Source organism: Salarias fasciatus, chromosome 2, assembly GCF_902148845.1.
Source record: "Salarias fasciatus chromosome 2, fSalaFa1.1, whole genome shotgun sequence".
NCBI lineage: Eukaryota > Metazoa > Chordata > Actinopteri > Blenniiformes > Blenniidae > Salarias > Salarias fasciatus.
Window position 1 is genome coordinate 25,349,316 of NC_043746.1, and position 18,922 is coordinate 25,368,237.

General features: G+C 50.2%; 1 non-coding gene across 1 annotated transcript; it reads left to right on the plus strand.

The window, feature by feature from the left end:
- The first annotated feature begins 7,113 nt into the window (after positions 1-7,113).
- LOC115407845 (U2 spliceosomal RNA) lies at positions 7,114-7,297 on the plus strand. The gene has a single exon (XR_003933711.1). It is a non-coding gene; the product is annotated as a U2 spliceosomal RNA (small nuclear RNA).
- The last annotated feature ends 11,625 nt before the right edge of the window (positions 7,298-18,922 follow it).

Below are 18,922 nucleotides of genomic sequence, written 5' to 3' on the forward strand. Positions count from 1 at the left end.
GCTCCCGGTGGCATGCTGTCGGACTGAACTCGCCTTCATTTGTTTCCAAAAGCTGTGTGAAGGATGGATAGCGAGGTAATGAATCTAATGGTGGCTAAACAAAGTCATATCACGATGTGACGCATGCTGTAAAGCAGTCCGCACATTTGGAGTTTTTTAAGTGTGCAGGGTTCCTAACACCCTCCTCACAGTTGTATTCCAAGTGAAAGCAATACTGACGCCCTCAGCCCGTGACACAGGGGTCATTCAACTAGCTGTAAGTCGATGTATAATCACAAAAGATATTAAAATGTTTTATTAAGGTTGAAAAGTTCCTTAGTGTCGGTTTAAGGCATTTGTATTTTCAAGTCTAAGCGACTTTTACCGTCTGAGTCATTTTCAGAAAACATTTGTTGGCCTGTATGAGTTGGATGTATTGTGATACACATGCGACTGCATTTTCATGCAATGACATTTCTACACCACTTGGAGGCGCCGGCGTCGAAGTAGAGAGCCGGAGACGGAGCACCAAGTGGAGCCCATGTCTTTTTATAAGTTCGTATTTACTAACTATCCTGGATTTGTCTTTTTGCTCCTCAAAATTGTTGCGCGTTTACTTGAGTTTTCGTACAGCTCAGCAAAACCGGTTTTGGACGGTTGTGGCTTTGTTTGTGTCAAACTGGTTGGTTGTAGAGTGTTAATTGTTGGCGCGCTAATAAGATCTTCTTTTATTTTAGTTAACATCCGGCGGAGGCGCTCAAGACAAGGCCTCTTAATGTTGAACTCTGTTGATGCGCCGTTAAAAAATGGCTTGGTGTTTCTTGTCGTTGCGAGTTCTGGTGATGTGTTTGAAGTGGGGGCTGTGCTTTGTATGGCAGTACAACGCGTATTCAGAGTTTGTGTGGCGGACATTGGTGGCGCAGCCATCGCTCTCTGCCCGACGGTGCTGTCTCTCCGGTTATTCAACTACGACTTCATAGGGGGCGCTCCAGCGTGGGCCTCTCAGTGTGGTCCTGACAGTGCAGTCTGCGGCACCGCAGGGACACGGCGTTCTATTGGCTCGGTGGGCGCAGCAGTCTGAGGCCTGTAGTACTGCTTCACTCCACCAGAGGGCGCCACAGGCACGTCTAAATTGTCCTGTTAATTAATTAATTTATTTTGTTGTTGTTTTTTTTGTTTATTTATCTGTCTGACAAGTTTCTTCCAGCATGTCGGATCAAATCTAAATTACTTCCCGAACTCATGCATTTGAGGGTCACAGAGATTATTATGTGTTTGATGAAGACATGAGCATTCATGTGGGATCTTGGTTCCTCGACTTTCTATTGGACCAGAATGGAGCACGTGACTACAGACGCAGACTGCCAGCATAAAGTAAACCCTCCTGACTGTCCTTTAAAGTCGTGGGATCGGCGGCAGGATGCTCAGACTGTAAGTCCTAAATGAAGACTCTCAAGTGTCAGACCGGAAGTCACTGTGTCAGTACGGACAATGACGTCCTCCCTTGGGACGCGTCGTCAGTATCGCTTCTCGGCCTTTTGGCTAAGACAGTGGTTGCCTCCTCAGGGTGGTGTTTTTGTTGCCTGTTGTGGCCTGAAACACGCCTGATAGGAGGTCTATTGTCAGTGTGTGCCTGAGGTAAGTTGTCTGCATTTGCACTTCAGTGGTAGGTGAGCACTTTACTTGAAAGGACTTGCACTGCCTGGGGACTGAGAGGAGTTGTTCTCATAGCTTCCTTTCAGTCTTCTTTTATTGTTTTTGTAATTCTTTAAACTGTTTTATTTATTGTATTTATTAATGCTTTTACTTTTAGCTGGTGGTGCCTCCAAAATGTTGGCCAGCTATGCCGGCATGCGGAGGCACCACAGCGTGCGTTTTATCTTCACAGAGACAGAATGGCCACCTGTTTCCATGTCCAGACTTGATTTCTCAAGAAAAATCGTCCAAGGCTTGTTTGGCTTCGCTCCCTCTGACCTGAACTGCATCCTGACGCTGCCTTTCAACAAAGGATTTGACGTGAGTTTCTGTACTGCTGCACTTCTGAGAAGGTTCTGGTGTGTGTATGAGGATGAGAAATCCCAGTTGTCTATGTTCGCTGTTGAGAAGCTTTCTGACAATGCGTTTAAAACCGTTATTGTCAGACTGTTCAATGAAACTGTGAACGCAGAAGGCATTTGTGCGTGGCTGGGTAGATATTGCACTGTTAAAGGCCAGGCTACCAAAGTGAGAGATGAGGACGGCATCTGGAACTGCGCCTGGAGGATCCCCATTTTACAGTGGCAGGATCCCCAGGGCTTCCAGGGCCTGAAACATCTCCCACCCATGATAGTCCTGGGAGAAAACAGAGGCTACATCCACTACCAAGGACAGCCTAAACTCTGCCGTAAGTGTGGCCAGCACGGCCACCTGGCTGAAGCGTGTGTGCAGGTTGTCTGTAGGAAGTGCAGAGAAATTGGTCACATTTTTGAGGAATGTACCAATGGCAGACGGTGCAATCTCTGTGGAGACTCAGACCATCTCTTCAGAGACTGCCCCAAATCTTTTGCCAACAAGTTGAAGGCAGCAAAGGAGCAGGAAAATCAGAGGGAGAAACAAAATGAAGAGAGAGCTGGACATGAGAAGCAGGTGTGTGAGTTAATTGAACAATTGGTTGTGGAAAACCCTGAAGTCCCTCCAGTCACCGTGATTGGAGGAGAAGGTTCAGGTGAGGCAGCAGAGGGGGAGGGGCCTGCGGCGGCCTCCCCAGGTGAATCCACTGGGGATAACGAGGCCATGCAGGCAGACGGTGGAGCGGTTTCCAGTGGTGAGGAAAACCAGGGTTGCAGTGATGAAGCCTCCCTCCCCAGCGCCCAGCAACCCAAGAGACCGGCATCAGAACTGTCCTCTGAGTCCCTTCAGGGCTCAGAGAAGAGGGGGAGAGTCGAGACCTACTCAGACAGTTCATCTGTGGAGGGATCTCGAATCTTCCCCTCCGGTTCAGCCAATGAGGTCTCTTTTGTTACAATAACTCTGCAATCAACCCCTAAAGGTTTTACAAAAGACACCGAGAAAACTGGAGAGATCAGCTCCCAGAGTCCGGAGGGGGATCAGAGCTCCCACCCTTCACTCCCCAGCAATGGGAGTGAAGGCTGAGCCCTGCTCACAAGTAAGATCTTAGTCCCTTCTGTCAAAATGGTTGTATTGTCTTAAATACTCTTAGTCTTTTAAATGTCTTACCTGTTATTTTTAACCATACTCATGACTCTCACCTTCTCTACCATCAATGTGAGAAGTGTGAAGTCTAGAGTTAGAGCCAAGAGCACCTTATCCTTTTTAAGCTCTTTTAAGTCTGATGTGTTTTTATTACAGGAATGTGCAATACCGTTTTTAAAACATTACAAACAGTGGGAGGAGATGTGGCCGCTCCTATCGGTGTGGAGTGGCTCCAACAGCAATAAAAATGATGGAGTGGCCATTTTAATTAACAATCCTCAGGTTCTGGTGAAGGGCAGCACTGTGGTGAGAGACGGTAGGGCACTTTTAACACATTTGACTTTTATGGGACAGGATTTTAAGCTCTTGAATATTTATGGTTTTAATGACAAAAATGACAGGCTTGACCTTTTAGAAGATCTGCAGTCCCACATGCTCGGACGTGTGCCACTGATTTTAGGAGGTGATTTTAACTGTATTTTAACTAGAAAAGATAGAAAAGGAGCAGGAGGGGATTTTAAAGTAGACAAAACATCAGTTTTATTGCAGGGCCTATGCAGGGATTTTAAACTACAGGACTGTTTTAAAACCATGCATCCCAGAGAGGAGGGCTTCACTTGGTTCAGTAGTGACAGCACCAGAGCCTCTCGCATAGATTATTTTTTTACACGTGACTGCCCACCAACTGATGCTAGATTGACTCCTGTCTTTTTTTCTGATCACCTCATGCTGTCTTGCACTCTTTCACTCTCTTCAGGTGTGACTGTTGGGAGAGGTCTGTGGAAGCTCAACTGCTCCCTGCTGGAGGACCAACAGGTGGTGGACCAGTACAGGGAGCAGTACAGAGAGTGGCAGACCCTCCAAGACATGTACGACTCACGAGCACAGTGGTGGGAGATGGTGAAGGGAAGGACCCAGACTTTTTTCAGACAGAGTGGCACACGGAAAAAAGCTAAGGAAAACCGATGCATGATGGGACTGCAGAAAAGACTACAGAGGTATTTTAACTTAAACCAGTACGGTCTGGATTTTACTTTAGAAATCAAACAGGTCAAAAAACAAATGTCAGACATAGCGGAAACAAGAAGTAAAGGAGTCATCTTAAGGAGTAGAGAGAAGGAAATTGAAGAAGGAGAAAAGTGCACTCGGTACTTCTTTAAAAAGATAATAAGTAAAGGAGGAGCCATGACTAAATTAGCAAAAGAAGGTGGGAGTACAACTGAGACAACAATAGGTATGAAGGAAACAATCGAAAAATTTTATAACGACCTCTACCAAACGAAACCTGTCAACATGGATGCACTGAAGGAAGTTTTAAGTTTTATTGATCAAAAAATAGATGACAGTGTGCTTTTAACCCAGGATTTTACCCTTTTAGAGTTAAATAACTCCATGACAAGTTTTAAGAAAGGAAAGTCACCTGGACATGACGGACTTCCTTTCGAGTTTTATTTGACTTTCTGGGACATTTTAGCACCTGACCTGCTCACTGTTTTTAAAAACTTTGACAAATCTGAGAGACTTCCGGACAGTTTTAGAATAGGGATAGTGACTCTACTACACAAAGACAAAGACAAGACTGACCTAAGAAACTGGAGACCGATCACGCTTTTAAATTTTGACTGTAAACTTTTTAGTAAACTTTTATCTTTACGTATGTCCATGTTTTTAAAGGACCTGATTCACCCGGATCAAGCCTGTGCCATCCTGGGGAGGAGGATCACCGACAGCCTCCAGCTGATTCGAGACACCATCTGTTTTGCGAGAGACAGAAACATCCGGCTAGTTGTCCTAAATTTAGATTTTGAGAAAGCCTTTGATCGGGTCTCGCACCAGTACCTCTTCCAGGTACTGCAAAAAATGGGCTTCCCAGAAAGGTTTATAGCGTGGGTGGGATTGCTGTACCGGGACATCAGCAGCAAATTTGTGGTTAATGGGCATCTTACAAAAGCAGTGAATGTCAACTGCGGTGTCCGTCAGGGATGTCCGTTATCTGCCCTCCTCTACGTGGCGTGCGTAGAACCCCTGGCACAGAGCTTGAGAAGGGACCAACGAATCAACGGGGTGACTATTCCGGGGAGCGGGGGACTTACGACCAAATGTGTTGTGTACATGGACGACGTAAATGTTTTATGCACCGACCTTTTATCCGTCAACAGGACCTTGGACGTGACTGACTTTTATGGACGGGCCTCTGGGTCAAAGCTAAACCGAGCCAAGACCCAAGCCCAATTTTACGGACCATGGACAGCCCCTGAGATGACAGCACTGCCCCCGACTGTGACCCAGACTGGACAAAAAATACTCAGGGTCAAATTTGACACGGAGGGAAGGGGAGAGACTAATTGGCCGGACGTAATAGGGAAAGTGAGACAGAGACTAGGATTCTGGGGACTTAGAGGACTGACCATGGAAGGAAAGGTTTTAATCATTAAAGCAGTGATTTTACCTTTGCTTTTACTGATCAGTTCTGTTTTTATGCCCCCCAGGAGAGTGCTTTTAGACCTCGATCGAGCCGTTTTTTATTTCCTGTGGGGGTCCAAGTGGGAGAGACTGAGGCGGGAGGTCATGAAGCTGCCAAAAGAAAAAGGAGGGAAAGCAGTACCAGATTTTCGCTTGGTCTTGGGAAGTTTTTATACAGCACAGCATTTTACGGTTGCCACGGACCCCTCCAGGAACCCAAAGACGTCAGCGATGGCTCGTTTCTGGATGGGGTCCTACCTCCGACGCCTCAGTCTTTTATCCACCGATCTTAAAGTCCCCGTTTCTTTTAACCTGCCTCCGGACTACGATTTTATTAGACAGTTTCTGAAACATTTTAGCCTTGAAAAGGAGGAGTTGCAGATTTTAAGTAACCACAGATCCATTATTTCTGTTGTGCAGGAGCGGGAACCAGTGAGTCCAGTGCGCGGGCTTGCATTCGGCGAGCCCTCCACAGTTTGGCGCAACGTAAACCATCCTGTCCTCCCAAACAGACTCCGGGACCTGTCATGGCTGGTGGCTCATGAGATTCTCCCAGTCAGGTCCGTCATGCACTCCCGGGGAATGGCGGCGCACTCAACCTGCCCCCGGCCTGGTTGTGGCGCTCCAGAGTCGGTGAGGCACCTCCTCTGGGAGTGCAGCGCTGCTGTCGACCAGTGGGCAACGGCCGGCTCCTCGCAATTCCCGTACTTACCAGCAGGGGAGGTCCTTACAGCACAGCTGGTGCTGTATGGGGTGAGCCACAAACCTATGAGAAAAGAGGACTTTGCAAAGACATGGCTCACCCTGGCCGCCATCAAAGACGCCACCTGGACCTCCAGAAACCTGCTGGTGAGAAGGCATAGGCAGATCCCCCCCGTGGCTGTGGTCCAGATGGCCGCAGCAACCGTGAGGTTGGTGGAAGCTGCAGGCGGCAGGCCGAGGACACAGCCACAAAGAAGAATCGCCTCCCTGCCCATTCGGATGGAGGAGCCGGAGCCACACAGTCAAAGGTCGAGGCAGCAACGGCCTGGCTCTCCGGGTGCGGCTGGTGGGAAGGAGCAGGAGGGAGAGGATCTCCTCTGAGCACCATGGCAGAATCCCGAGAGACCAAATGTTTGGGAGAACAGGATGAGTTCCTCTTGTTAAGGACTCGCTGCCCTCCTGCACAACAGAAAGGACTTTTTAATAGTTGCACTCCTTTTATTGATTTTTACAATGATGGACACTTTCTTTTACTTCACATGATCTCATTTTATGACCGCACAGGGCCTGATCTTATATGTATTTATTTGTAAATAATTATTTATTTTATCACTGCCATGATATTGTAAATAGATGACCGGCACCTGCGATGGAAAAACCGTGACAGAAATGTATTGTACAATGTGCCGAATAAAACCTTGGACAAGGGGAAAAAAGAAATCATTACCTGTGATGGAAAAAATGTGAAAGAAATGTCATGTATTGTCTGAAGTGTCAATAAAATCTTGTTAAAAAGAAAAAAAAAAAATCTGTTCTTATCAGTTTAATATCTGATACGTCCCCTATCTGGGGACTATATATTAAATTGGTTTTTGGAACAGGGAGATGGAATAGGGGCTTGCTCCGTCCACTCCACGCATCGACCTGGTATTGCAGTACTTCCGGGAGCGGTGCACCCCCCACACCCTCTGTGGTCGAAGGAAATTTTGTGAGTTGCTGCTCATGTGTGCACAGCGGCGGGTTACATTTGACTCTTAGGTCAAGGCCTCTGAGGTTCTTCTGTAACGTCGTGCTAGTATTTTAAGTTCACCCCAGTGAACTGTCAATAAGTCCCAGATTATTGAAAGTCGTTGCTGACAGTGCTGTCTTTGAGATGCTCAGTTATTTGTCACTGTGATTTTCTTCTGTTTATTCTCATCCTTTTTGTTGTTGTTGAGTGTTTTTGCTAAGGCATTTGTATTTTCAAGTCTAAGCGACTTTTACCGTCTGAGTCATTTTCAGAAAACATTTGTTGGCGTGTATGAGTTGGATGCATTCTGATACACACGCGACTGCATTTTCATGCAGTGACATTTCTACACCACTTGGGGGCGCCGGCGTCGAAGGAGAGAGCCGGAGACGGAGCACCAAGTGGAGCCCATGTCTTTTTGTAAGTTCGTATTTACTAGCTGTCCTGGATTTGTCTTTTTGCTCCTCAAAACTGCATGTTTAATTTTGACTTAACTAGTTATTTCTCACTGTCAACTACTACTCAGAAGCGAAAACTTGCAGTATTTGTACGAAACGAGTAAACTCGTCGGTTTCATTTGCGCGTTTACTGGAGTTCTCTTTCATAGCATTCGTTTCGATGTCTCACTATGGGATACGCCCCCAGCGTATGCCTCAGAAGCATTTATCTCACTACGCCAATCCTGATTGGCTGGTGATCGCGACGCCCACCGAGGGTGGAGCCACCTACCCTTTAAGTAGCCTGCGTCATCTACGCAGCGTCACTCAAGCACCTCTTCTCGCTTCGTGTAGCATATCTCTATCCTCAGTGACAGCTAGCTTAACTGTTCACAGACGGAGCTATCTCTGCTCCATCGCCGAGCGCTAGCTGCCACACTTCGCGACCCTCCAGCCTTCACCATAGCCTGGAGAGTCCTTACCTGACCACACCACGGGACGGTGGACGCGGTTTAGCACACCAGCTAACTCCGTCCTTCTGAATTAGCACACCAGCTAATTTCGCGGCGCCTCAGGTTAGCTTCCAGCTAACTACGATGGACGCCCACGCTTCTCACACCAGAGGAGATGGAGACTCCGGGGCCCGGCCCTGCGCCTGCGGCAATAAGATATCGAGTCGCGACTCACACCAGGTCTGCTCGTTTTGCCTCGGGCTGCAACATGCCCGGCAGGCTATCGAGGCCCCAGGCTCCTGCGAGCATTGCGCCCGCTTCACCGCCAAGAGTCTCCGACGACGCCTAGCACGCCAAGCTAGCTCGTCCGGTCAGGACCCCTTCATTCCTGCGGGTGACACACCTGTCACCAGCGGGGAGAAGGAAGGTGATGATGCGGTTGTCGGCCCGCGCGCTAGCGGCAGCTGGGGCTCCCAGCTGGACCGAGCCGCCCCGACTCCGCTCGCGGAAGACGTTTTGGAGTTGGACTATGAGGATGACTACGAGACAATCTCGGAGCTCCTCATATCCGAGGAGGAGAGTGAGGACGATGTCCTCATTCCCTCCGCTCAGCTTGCCGCTCAGCCCGCCACACCAGGCGCTGAGGCTGTCCTCGGGGACGAGGAGGGAAGCGCGCCCGCTCCCTCCGCTGTCAGCATGGACATGCAGGCCGTGTGTAAACGCGCTGCATCCCGGCTGAACATCCCCTGGCCTGAAGCGATAACGGAGACCACCAGGTCCCGTTATGAAGGGAAGAAATTCCCTCAGGCTGCGAGGACAGCTAAGCAGCTGCTCCCCGTCTTCCCCGAGCTGCTCGACGAGTTGTCCTCCTCATGGAAGGATCACCCGTTCAGCGAAAGAAGCTCCATCCACGGAGCTTCCTCCCTGGATTGCGAGGGCATGGAGAAGCTCGGTATTCTCCGTATGCCCCCCATGGAGCCGCTAGTTGCTGCACATTTGCACCCGCGGCTAGCCGCTTCATCCAGGGATCCCACGCTGCCCTCCAAAGCGGACCGCGTCCAGTCCGCCATGACTGAGCGGGCTTACAGGGCAGCAGCACTGGCTGTCAGGGCGCTTAATGTCTCCTCCATGCTCTCCGCTTACCAAGCGGACCTGTTTGAGGACATGGCGACCAAACCTGACCCAGCGGTGTGGGACGAGATTACCGTGATAACGGACATATGCCTCCGCGTGCAGCGCTGTGCGGTCCAGGCCACGGGTAAGTCTCTGGGGACGATGGTGTTACAGGAGCGAGCCAGATGGCTCAACCTGTCTAACCTATCGGACAGAGAGAAGGAGGACATGTTGGACATGCCGATCACACCAGACGGCATTTTTGGCTCCGCTCTCGCCTCAATGCAGCAGCGCTGCGGGGCGAAGAAGAGGGAGGATGAAGCTCTCCAGCTCTGCCTCCCGCGCAAAGCCGAGCGTCCACCTGCCCCAGCCCCGCGGCAGAGCGCCGCGCAGGCTACGGCACGTCCTTCTTTCCCTCAGTTTAAAATCCCCACACGGCCGAAAGCCCGTCCTGCCCCTGCTGGTCCACCCAGACAGGAGGCGAGGTCCGGCTGGCCCAGAAAGGCCACTGCAGTGACAGCAGCTCTGCCGTCACAGAACGAGCAGACTGCCGGTCCGCAGGCCAGGAAGAAGAAGAAGCCGACCTGATGGTCTCCTTCCTCAGACCGGTGCCGGTGCTGCACGTTCAGCAGCCCCACCTGTCTTTCTTCCTCAGCGTGCTTGGTTCGATTTCCGGAGCCCACGAGTCCCCGCTACTGCGTGCGCTCCCCGAAGTCACACAAGCACACTTCACTGTTCTTGTTTAATAAAAAGTGTCCCACTGCCGCATCCAGACCGCAGGTCGAGGGCGCAGTCACAATTAACAAACAAGAACATAAACAGTTCGGTGTCGCTCCCGGTTCCGGAGCGGGTGACGTCCTGTCTCCGGTCCCGGAGCTGCACCGGACCTGTCAATGCACTAACACCCGGCGCATGCGCAGTGGCGCACGCCGGTTGCAACCGCATCTTGTCACTAGGGGGCGCCATAACACCGTTTATGGAGTCTCCAGTGACAGGCGGTCTGACAGACGCTGTCACATCACTCTGCCTGAGGACAGAGAGATGGGCCGCGCTCCCCAGCTCAGCCTGGGTCCTGAGAACGGTATCGCGGGGTTACAGGCTTCAGTTTGCAGCCGTTCCCCCTCGTTTCTCTGGTATAGTGCATTCTCAGGCGCGCGGAGAGTCAGCTCGTGTTCTCCAGGAGGAAATTCACTCGCTATTGGAAAAGAGAGCAATATGCGTGGTGCCTCCCGGACAATGTCAGAGCGGCTTTTATTCCAGGTATTTCCTGGTCCCCAAACGAGGAGGGACCGGGATTCGCCCAATCCTGGATCTCCGGGCTCTGAACAAATACCTCAGAACATACCAGTTCAGGATGCTTACACACGCATCCCTGCTGCGTATGGTGCGTCGGAACGACTGGTTCACGTCAGTCGACCTCAAAGACGCATATTTCCACATTCCGATATATCCTCCTCACAGGAAATATCTGAGGTTTGCTTTTCAGGGTGTTTGTTACGAGTACAGAGTGCTGCCCTTCGGGTTATCTCTGAGCCCAAGGGTGTTTGTGCGTTGTACGGAAGAGGCCATTGCCCCGCTACGGCGACAGGGCATCAGGCTGGCCACGTACTTGGACGATTGGCTCCTCCTGGCACGGTCCAGAGAGGACGCCATCGCGCAAACGCACATCCTCATAAAACACCTGATCGACCTGGGTTTTATGATAAACTGGGAAAAGAGTGTATTATCTCCAGTGCAGAAAATAATCTTCCTGGGGTTATCACTCGACTCGGTGTCCTTCACGGCCCGTCTGTCAGCGGCGAGGGTGAACGCTTTCAGAGCCTGCCTCTCGCGTTTCACCCTGCGCAATCTGGTCCCCTTCAGATTATGCCTCCGACTACTGGGCCTGATGGCTTCGGCCATCCTTGTAGTCCGGCTCGGCCGTCTGTACATGAGGGATTTTCAGCTGTGGGTGCGTTCCCTCAGGCTGAATCCCGTGCGTCATGGTGCACGGAGGGTGACGGTCAGTGCGCAATGCGTAATGGCACTGCGTCGCTGGCGCCACCTGGCTTTTCTGGTGACAGGGGTGCCTATGGGCCCCGTCCTGTCCCGGAAAGTGATCACCACAGACGAGAGCATGTCGGGCTGGGGTGGTATATGCGAGGACCGTTACGTGAGGGGCGTCTGGAGCGAGGATCTCCAGCGCGCTCACATAAACTACCTCGAGCTCTTGGCGGTGTTTCTCACGCTGAGACGCTTTCTCCCGCTTCTCAGGGGACATCATGTCCTGGTGAGAACGGACAATACGACGACGGTGGCATATATCAACCGTCACGGAGGTCTGCGCTCCCGGCAATTACACATGCTGGCACGCAGACTGATCCTGTGGAGCAGCGTCCGCCTCCGGTCTCTGAGAGCCACCCATGTCCCGGGGGCTCTGAACCGGGGGGCGGACCTGTTGTCCAGGGGTGCGCCGCTCTACGGGGAATGGATGTTACATCCAGCCCTCGTGGAGCAGGTGTGGGCCCGCTTTGGCAGAGCCGCTGTGGATCTGTTCGCATCGAGAGAGAACGCGCAATGTCCGCTGTTTTTCTCAATACGCGATCCAGGTGCGCCGCTCGGCGTGGACGCGCTCGCGCACGTCTGGCCGTCGGTCCTCCTGTATGCTTTTCCCCCGTTGGCTTTGATTCCCCCGACTCTGGACAGAGTCAGGGAGCATCGCCACACGCTGGTTCTGATAGCTCCGCAGTGGTCGGCCATGCACTGGCTAGCGGAGGTTTATCAGCTCCTGTCGGGGCAGCCATGGCAGCTTCCCCTCCGCAGGGACATGCTGTCACAGGCAGGGGGAGCAGTTTTTCACCCACATCCGGAGCGCCTGGCTCTTTGGGCCTGGCCCCTGAGTGGTGTAATTTAAATACTGCTGGACTCCCTCAGAATGTGATTGACACTATTCAGAGTGCTAGAGCAGCCTCCACTAGGTCTCTTTATGACTGTAAGTGGAGGGTGTTTGAGGAGTGGTGTCAGAAAAAAGGACACATCTCCTTTCAGTGCACTGTTGGTGTTATTTTGTCATTCTTGCAGGACTTGATTGACAAACGTAAAGCCTTCTCCACAATAAAGGTGTATCTGGCTGCAATTGCCGCGTGCCATGTGGGGTTTGGTGGAAAAACGGTCAGCCAGCATCCTTTGGTCTGCCGTTTCATGAAAGGGGCACGCAGGCTGCTTCCTGTTTCCAGGCCGCTGGCGCCCCCATGGGACTTGGCGGTGGTTTTACATGGGCTCTCCGGAGCTCCGTTTGAACCACTGGAGGAGGTGAGCTTGAAGCATCTGTCTCTGAAGACAGCGCTGCTTCTAGCTTTGGCCTCTGCCAAGCGTGTTAGTGACATTCATGCACTCTCAGTGCACTCCTCGTGCACTCAGTTTGCCCCTGGGAATGCCAGGGTGTCACTGAAGCCCCACCTGGCCTTCGTGCCCAAGGTGGTGGGCTCATGCTCTCCTATTGTTCTTACAGCATTTTCTCCACCGCCATTTTCTTCTCCGGAAGAACGGCGGCTGCACATGCTGTGTCCAGTCCGTGCCTTGCGGATTTATATGGACAGGACAATGGGGTTTCGGGAAGGTGACCAGCTCTTTGTGTCCTGGGCTCGCCCCTGCAGGGGCAGACCCATCACGAAGCAGCGACTCTCCCACTGGATTGTGGGAGCGATCGCCCTGGCCTACACGTGTCAAGGTCTTCAGGCCCCTGTGGGCCTGTGGGCCCATTCTACACGTGGCCTGGCTGCATCCTGGGCCCTGTGTAAAGGGGTGTCAATTCAGGAGATTTGTGCAGCTGCGAGCTGGTCATCACCTCTCACCTTCGTCCGCTTTTATAAGCTGGACATCCCTGCTCTGAGCCTGGCTCATGCAGTACTGACTGCGGGGCTCTCTTAGGGCAGGGGGGAGGGCCTTTCCTGAGAGCTGGTGGTCGATCGAGATAAGCATGTCTGGCAATACGGGAGTTTCCATATCCCATAGTGAGACATCGAAACGAATGCTATGAAAGAGAACTTTAGGTTACTTAACGTAACCCCGGTTCTCAGAGTAGCATGAGTGAGATGTCTCACCAGACAGCCCTTCTTGCTGGGCGAAGCGAGAAGAGGTGCTTATTTTGAGTGACGCTCCGTAGATGACGCAGGCTACTTAAAGGGTAGGTGGCTCCACCCTCGGTGGGCGTCGCGATCACCAGCCAATCAGGATTGGCGTAGTGAGATAAATGCTTCTGAGGCATACGCTGGGGGCGTATCCCATAGTGAGACATCTCACTCATGCTACTCTGAGAACCGGGGTTACGTTAAGTAACCTAAAGTTTTCGTACAGCTCTGCAAAAATCCTGCGGAGGCGCTCAAGACAAGGCCTCTTAATGGTGAACTCTGTTGATGCGCCGTTAAAAAACTGCTTGGTGTTTCTTGTCGTTGCGAGTTCTGGTGATGTGTTTGAAGTGGGGGATGTACTTTGTGTGGCAGTACAACGCGTATTCAGAGTTTGTGTGGCGGACATCGGTGGTGCAGCCATCGCTCTCTGCCCGACGGTGCTGTCTCTCCGGTTATTCAACTACGACTTCATAGGGGGCGCTGCAGCGTGGGCCTCTCAGTGCGGTCCTGACAGTGCAGTCTGCGGCACCGCAGGGACACGGCGTACCATTGGCTCGGTGGGCGCAGCAGTCTGAGGCCTGTAGTACTGCTTCACTCCACCAGAGGGCGCCACAGGCACGTCTACCGTGACGCTTACAATGAGGAGTTGAAATTGTCCTGTTTTGTTTTGTTTTATTTATTTATTTATTTATTTATTTATTTATTTATTTATTTATTTATTTATTTATTTATTTTTTTGTCTGCCTGACAAGTTTCTTCCAGCATGTCGGATCAAATCTAAATTACTTCCCGAACTCATGCATTTGACGGTCACAGAGATGATTATGTGTTTGATGAAGACATGAGCATTCATGTGTCGGGACCAAGATCCCTCGACTTTCTACTGGACCAGAATGGAGCACGTGACTACAGACGCAGACTGCCAGCATAAAGTAAACCCTCCTGACTGTCCTTTAAAGTCGTGGGATCGGCGGCAGGATGCTCAGACTGTAAGTCCTAAATGAAGACGCTCAAGTGTCAGACCGGAAGTCACTGTGTCAGTACGGACAATGACGTCCTCCCTTGGGACGCGTCGTCAGTATCGCTTCTCGGCCTTTTGGCTAAGACAGCGGTCGCCTCCTTAGGGTGGTGTTTTTGTTGCCTGCTGTGGCCTGAAACACACCAAATAGGAGGTTCATTGTCAGTGTGTGCCTGAGGTAAGTGATCTGCATTTGCACTTTAGTGGTAGGTGAGCACTTTGCTTGAAAGGACTTGCACTGCCTGGGGACTGAGAGGAGCTGTTCTCGTAGCTTCCTTTCAGTCTTCTTTTATTGTTTTTGTAATTTTTTTCACCGTTTTATTTATTTATTGTATTTATTAGTGCTTCTACTTTCAGCTGGTGGTGCCTCCAAAATGTCGGCCAGCTATGCCGGCATGCGGAGGCACCACAGCGTGCGTTTTATCTTCACGGAGACAGAATGGCCACCTGTTTCCATGTCCAGACTTGATTTCTCAAGAAAAATCATCCAAGGCTTGTTTGGCTTCGCTCCCTCTGACCTGAACTGCATCCTGACGCTGCCTTTCAACAAAGGATTTGATGTGAGTTTTTGTACTGCTGCACTTCTGAGAAGGTTCTGGTGTGTGTATGAGGATGAGAAATCCCAGTTGTCTATGTTCGCTGTTGAGAAGCTTTCTGACAATGCGTTTAAAACCGTTATTGTCAGAATGTTCAATGAAACTGTGAATGCAGAAGACATTTGTGCGTGGCTGGGTAGATATTGCACTGTTAAAGGCCAGGCTACCAAAGTGAGAGATGAGGACGGCATCTGGAACTGCGCCTGGAGGATCCCCATTTTACAGTGGCAGGATCCCCAGGGCTTCCAGGGCCTGAAACATCTCCCACCCATGATAGTCCTGGGAGAAAACAGAGGCTACATCCACTACCAAGGACAGCCTAAACTCTGCCGTAAGTGTGGCCAGCACGGCCACCTGGCTGAAGCGTGTGTGCAGGTTGTCTGTAGGAAGTGCAGAGAAATTGGTCACATTTTTGAGGAATGTACCAATGGCAGACGGTGCAATCTCTGTGGAGACTCAGACCATCTCTTCAGAGACTGCCCCAAATCTTTTGCCAACAAGTTGAAGGCAGCAAAGGAGCAGGAAAATCAGAGGGAGAAACAAAATGAAGAAAGAGCTGGGCATGAGAAGCAGGTGTGTGAGTTAATTGAACAATTGGTTGTGGAAAACCCTGAAGTCCCTCCAGTCACCGGGATTGGAGGAGAAGGTTCAGGTGAGGCAGCAGAGGGGGAGGGGCCTGCGGCGGCCTCCCCAGGTGAATCCACTGGGGATAACGAGGCCATGCAGGCAGACGGTGGAGCTGTTTCCAGTGGTGAGGAAAACCAGGGTTGCAGTGATGAAGCCTCCCTCCCCAGCGCCCAGCAACCCAAGAGACCGGCGTCAGAACTGTCCTCTGAGTCCCCTCAGGGCTCAGAGAAGAGGGGGAGAGTCGAGACCTACTCAGACAGTTCATCTGTGGAGGGATCTCGAATCTTCCCCTCCGGTTCCCCCAACGAGGTCTCTTTTGTTACAATAACTCTGCAATCAACCCCTAAAGGTTTTACAAAAGACACCGAGACTACTGGAGAGATCAGCTCCCAGAGTCCGGAGGGGGATCAGAGCTCCCACCCTTCACTCCCCAGCAATGGGAGTGAAGGCTGAGCCCTGCTCACAAGTAAGATCTTAGTCCCTTCTGTCGAAATGGTTGTATTGTCTTAAATACTCTTAGTCTTTTAAATGTCTTACCTGTTATTTTTAACCATACTCATGACTCTCACCTTCTCTACCATTAATGTGAGAAGTGTGAAGTCTAGAGTTAGAGCCAAGAGCACCTTATCCTTTTTAAGCTCTTTTAAGTCTGATGTGTTTTTATTACAGGAATGTGCAATACCGTTTTTAAAACATTACAAACAGTGGGAGGAGATGTGGCCACTCCCATCGGTGTGGAGTGGCTCCAACAGCAATAAAAATGATGGAGTGGCCATTTTAATTAACAATCCTCAGGTTCTGGTGAAGGGCAGCACTGTGGTGAGAGACGGTAGGGCACTTTTAACACATTTGACTTTTATGGGACAGGATTTTAAGCTCTTGAATATTTATGGTTTTAATGACAAAAATGACAGGCTTGACCTTTTAGAAGATCTGCAGTCCCACATGCTCGGACGTGTGCCACTGATTTTAGGAGGTGATTTTAACTGTATTTTAACTAGAAAAGATAGAAAAGGAGCAGGAGGGGATTTTAAAGTAGACAAAACATCAGTTTTATTGCAGGGCCTATGCAAGGATTTTAAACTACAGGACTGTTTTAAAACCATGCATCCCAGAGAGGAGGGCTTCACTTGGTTCAGTAGTGACAGCACCAGAGCCTCTCGCATAGATTATTTTTTTACACGTGACTGCCCACCAACTGATGCTAGATTGACTCCTGTCTTTTTTTCGGATCACCTCATACTGTCTTGCACTCTTTCACTCTCTTCAGGTGTGACTGTTGGGAGAGGTCTGTGGAAGCTCAACTGCTCCCTGCTGGAGGACCAACAGGTGGTGGACCAGTACAGGGAGCAGTACAGAGAGTGGCAGACCCTCCAAGACATGTACGACTCACGAGCACAGTGGTGGGAGATGGTGAAGGGAAGGACCCAGACTTTTTTCAGACAGAGTGGCACACGGAAAAAAGCTAAGGAAAACCGATGCATGATGGGACTGCAGAAAAGACTACAGAGGTATTTTAACTTAAACCAGTACGGTCTCGATTTTACTTTAGAAATCAAACAGGTCAAAAAACAAATGTCAGACATAGCGGAAACAAGAAGTAAAGGAGTCATCTTAAGGAGTGGAGAGAAGGAAATTGAAGAAGGAGAAAAGTGCACTCGGTACTTCTTTAAAAAGATAATAAGTAAAGGAGGAGCCATGACTAAATTAACAAAAGAAGATGGGAGTACAACTGAGACAACAATAGGTATGAAGGAAACAATCGAAAAATTTTATAACAACCTCTACCAAACGAAACCTGTCAACATGGATGCACTGAAGGAAGTTTTAAGTTTTATTGATCAAAAAATAGATGACAGTGTGCTTTTAACCCAGGATTTTACCCTTTTAGAGTTAAATAACTCCATGACAAGTTTTAAGAAAGGAAAGTCACCTGGACAAGACGGACTTCCTTTCGAGTTTTATTTGACTTTCTGGGACATTTTAGCACCTGACCTGCTCACTGTTTTTAAAAACTTTGACAAATCTGAGAGACTTCCGGACAGTTTTAGAATAGGGATAGTGACTCTACTACACAAAGACAAAGACAAGACCGACCTAAGAAACTGGAGACCGATCACGCTTTTAAATTTTGACTGTAAACTTTTTAGTAAACTTTTATCTTTACGTATGTCCATGTTTTTAAAGGACCTGATTCACCCGGATCAAGCCTGTGCCATCCCGGGGAGGAGGATCACCGACAGCCTCCAGCTGATTCGAGACACCATCTGTTTTGCGAGAGACAGAAACATCCGGCTAGTTGTCCTAAATTTAGATTTTGAGAAAGCCTTTGATCGGGTCTCGCACCAGTACCTCTTCCAGGTACTGCAAAAAATGGGCTTCCCAGAAAGGTTTATAGCATGGGTGGGATTGCTGTACCGGGACATCAGCAGCAAATTTGTGGTTAATGGGCATCTTACAAAAGCAGTGAATGTCAACTGCGGTGTCCGTCAGGGATGTCCGTTATCTGCCCTCCTCTACGTGGCGTGCGTAGAACCCCTGGCACAGATCTTGAGAAGGGATCAACGAATCAACGGGGTGACTATTCCGGGGAGCGGGGGACTTACGACCAAATGTGTTGTGTACATGGACGACGTAAATGTTTTATGCACCAACCTTTTATCCGTCAACAGGACCTTGGACGTGACTGACTTTTATGGACGGGCCTCTGGGTCAAAGCTAAACCGAGCCAAGACCCAAGCCCAATTTTACGGACCATGGACAGCCCCTGAGACGACAGCACTGCCCCTGACTGTGACCCAGACTGGACAAAAAATACTCGGGGTCAAATTTGACACGGAGGGAGGGGGAGAGACTAATTGGCCGGTCATAATAGGGAAAGTGAGACAGAGACTAGGATTCTGGGGACTTAGAGGACTGACCATGGAAGGAAAGGTTTTAATCATTAAAGCAGTGATTTTACCTTTGCTTTTACTGATCAGTTCTGTTTTTATGCCCCCCAGGAGAGTGCTTTTAGACCTCGATCGAGCCATTTTTTATTTCCTGTGGGGGTCCAAGTGGGAGAGACTGAGGCGGGAGGTCATGAAGCTGCCAAAAGAAAAAGGAGGGAAAGCAGTACCTGATTTTCGCTTGGTCTTGGGAAGTTTTTATACAGCACAGCATCTTACGGTTGCCACGGACCCCTCCAGGAACCCAAAGACGTCAGCGATGGCTCGTTTCTGGATG